The sequence below is a fragment of the Cololabis saira genome, chromosome 15 (assembly GCF_033807715.1).
Source record: "Cololabis saira isolate AMF1-May2022 chromosome 15, fColSai1.1, whole genome shotgun sequence".
NCBI lineage: Eukaryota > Metazoa > Chordata > Actinopteri > Beloniformes > Belonidae > Cololabis > Cololabis saira.
In genome coordinates, this window is record NC_084601.1 from 17,239,472 (window position 1) to 17,243,028 (window position 3,557).

Below are 3,557 nucleotides of genomic sequence, written 5' to 3' on the forward strand. Positions count from 1 at the left end.
TTCACTTGTCTTTGCCCTTCTCTGTAAAACCACTAAGCTGCACAGCTTCTGTGTCTGACCATATCTAATATATGCATGCTTAAATATATGGTCTGGCCGCCCTGGAATGTGGAGGAAAAGACAAGAATATATAATTTCAGCTGAATTCAGTGCATGATAAGTATGGTATTCACTTGACCAGTTTTGACGATGGACTAGATTCATTTAACAGACTGCACAAGCAGAAAGTAACCATGCCCCACACCCGCTCGGCTTTCACGCGCTGACGCCGGTGCTAAACAAGTTGATCATGACCTCCAAGGCCTGGACGGGTGATAGATCACACCAGGGGAGGACAGCGGTGAATCCATCAAAGCAACTATAATAAAGACCCCTTGATTTGGCATGCTGGCTCAACAAATGAAATGGTTGTGCTCAGGACCTGTGAAGCATAACACAATGTGGGACGCTTTCCTTGACTCTGTCCCAGATCCGCGTTATTAGATGAGACAATTTTAGAGTGACAAAAAATTGCTGTGGAAATTTTCTTTTCCCAATATTATCAAAATTTAGGACAATGTGTTGGAAAACGTGCATATCCCAGTGGAGGATTATCAGCAGATAGAGATTTATTTTGCTAAGTATGTAACTACAATATTATCCCAGAAGAAAAACAAATTTTATATCTATAAATAAGATCTGTTAGTGGAGATGAAGAAATTCTACTCTTTGTGAGAAAAAATTATTCTCTTTTTCAAAGACTCTAACTATTTATTGTAGCCTAAAGAGTAGGCAAGATGGATCAATTCTCTCATTTGCTGCACATATTTGCATTTTTACCTATTTAACTGTTGGAAGCTTTGTTCACACTAGTCAGATATTAAAAACTCAGGTTTCAGGGGCAAAACAGTCAGAAAATGGTCAGACCTTACCAATCCCACTTCTCACACATTGTGTGGCCAAGGACTTAGGGAGGATTCATGGAGCTCCAAGCAGTATTTTCCAACGTTATATGCTATTGCCTTGCATCTCCAAACTCAACTCAAGCGTTGCAGTTTTAAGCATGTGGCAGACGGTTTCTTGACTCTCTCACAATCTCTCCTTGATGCCTGTTGGCTTCAGGACATGTTCAAGGTCACATCCAACAATAAAAAACGAAATAGTGAACCACATGTACCACGTAGTCCCTTGTAAAACCGCAATTTATGGTACACAAGACGTCTGTGAATTTTAAGCTTTTTATTTTCCATTTGGAAGGAGCCAAGCTTTGCCTGTCGGGTTGGGCGTTGCATTAATTAGACTATACATATTTCCGCTGAACTCACTGAATTAGTCAATAAATTTAGAAAATTTCTAATAAAATTCAGTGTTTTTAATCACAAATATTAACTATGAAAATCGTGTATTCTCAATGTCAGAAACTAAAGAATAGTTTTAAAAAAATAAAATAAAAATGCACATGAGTTGTTTTCTGGCATTTTTTCAGTGTTTCTACAGTGTTATAATTGATAGCTGCCCAAAAAAAAAAACAGAACCTAAATTCAAACTTATTAAAGGAGACAGAAACACAGAAAAAAAAAAATTGCAGGTGCATGGAAGGGCTAAGAAAAGGGTGGGCATCCTCCGACGCAGTATGATGACCTGCTGTGCATATTAACCTACGTGAGCGGAGCTTAACCTGGGCAGTTTCTGCTCGGCTGGTGCTTAAAGACCCGCCTGAGGATTTATCATCCAGCCCAGCTAGACTGCTTGATGAAGAAGAGGAGACAGGAAAAAATAGGAAGCAGAGCCAAGCGCTCGTAAGTCCTTCTCTCGCTCTTGTTCTACAGTGTCTTTGATTCATAAGGGCTATGATGGCTGGCCAGGACAAGGGCCAGGTACTGCATTTTGGCAGCAGCTACAAAAAAGAGGGAGGGCTGGAGACTAATTTGTAATACTCGTCCTTGCTGTGTGGTTTACTGTGTCAGCATGTAACGCATTTAGCAGCGTTGATCGAAAAAGCAATACAGTCAGTATATCAGTCTGTCTTGTGCGATACATCAGCCCCTATGTCTTATACGTTTTTCTGTGTGGAAAGAAACAGTAAAAACAGCACCCATAGTGTCATATTTGAGAGGCTGAAAGAGGAAGTCAAGAGGAAACAAAAAAAAAGACTGCCTCCTTGTGCCACTTGGGGGCACTGGCGGTACAAAAGAAATTACAGCTCCTACCTGTCTCGCTCGTGTCAAGTGATGTGGGTCTGGCTGCTACTCTCTCTTTCTGTCTTTCCCTCCACCACAGGTCTGGATTATATAACTCTGCATTCATTAACACCTCTTCTGCCACGTGCAGCCCTCCCAGCAGATGGTTAACTGAAGGCTACAGAGGACGTTAGGGAGGAAGGGAGCCTACCGCTGAAAAATTACATTAGAAACCCTCATAAGGAAGAGCACTTTAAATCAACTGGTGACTTTGAAAAGGGTAAAACCTCATTTCCAATGAAGGTTCTGTTAACTTTTAAGCTGCCCTAAAAGGAAATAAAACAGTGCTTTGCTATCAGGAGAACTGTGATGTAGTTACTGGTATCAAACCACAGCAGAGTCACTGTCATTTTTCCTTTGAAATAAACACAGTAAATCTTTTGTGAGAGTGGAATTCAATTTTCTGTGGAGAAACCTGTCTGCAGTGGAGTCTTCTATCATGAAAGCTTGCAAGACATCGCTCCTTCCCTCTTTTCTTCTATTTTTGCCAAAGAAATCTCTCACTTCGTACATTGTTTTTATATGTCAGCAGCTTGGGTTCACGTACTGAGTAATGTGTAAATAAGACATAAGGAAAGCAAGCAATGACAAGGACTGAGATTTGAATATGATATGATAATTGCAGATGCATTGGTTCTATGAACTTGAGAGCTGCAACTCACCATGTTCAACTCTTGGTTGCAAATGAAAGTTGAAGATGTGTTCATACCATCTGACAGGGCACGGATTTAGACTCACTTTGTGCAGAAGCGATGTGCAGAAGGATGCCTCTGAAAAAAGGAACAAACAAATGGACCACTCCAAAGGTTCCTCTCCAGTGGTTTACTTAAAAAAAACTACCATGGCAACTTCGAACAGAGAGCAAAAACAAATTGCGTCACAGAGCTCCAGTTATATTAGGCAGGTTATTAACTAATCATCAGGGCTAAAAAAAGCAAGTCAGGTTCCATTGACAACATGTGTTAAAATGTTCAAATTCATTGCACAAAAATATGTGCAGCCTGGTTCAAACAACTACTTTTGTCTCCATGGCAATATTTCACATCTATGACAATTTTACCACATCATGTAAAATTATAAGGGGCAACAAATGTATGTATAATTATGGGTGTGGTCTTTTGATGGCAGTCACCACAGTAAATGTCCAGTATTAATCACTTTTGCTCCTTAGTGCTCAGCACAGTTTTTACTTCTTAGCATAGCTTCTGAGCTCTGAATTAACACCTAACAGAGCATAGTCAGTCTTTTTAGTGTAATATATGACTAAAAGGGAATTTGAATTGTCCAAAATCACTTCAAAAAACAACATGTCATGCTTGCTGCTTTATTGTCTTATCA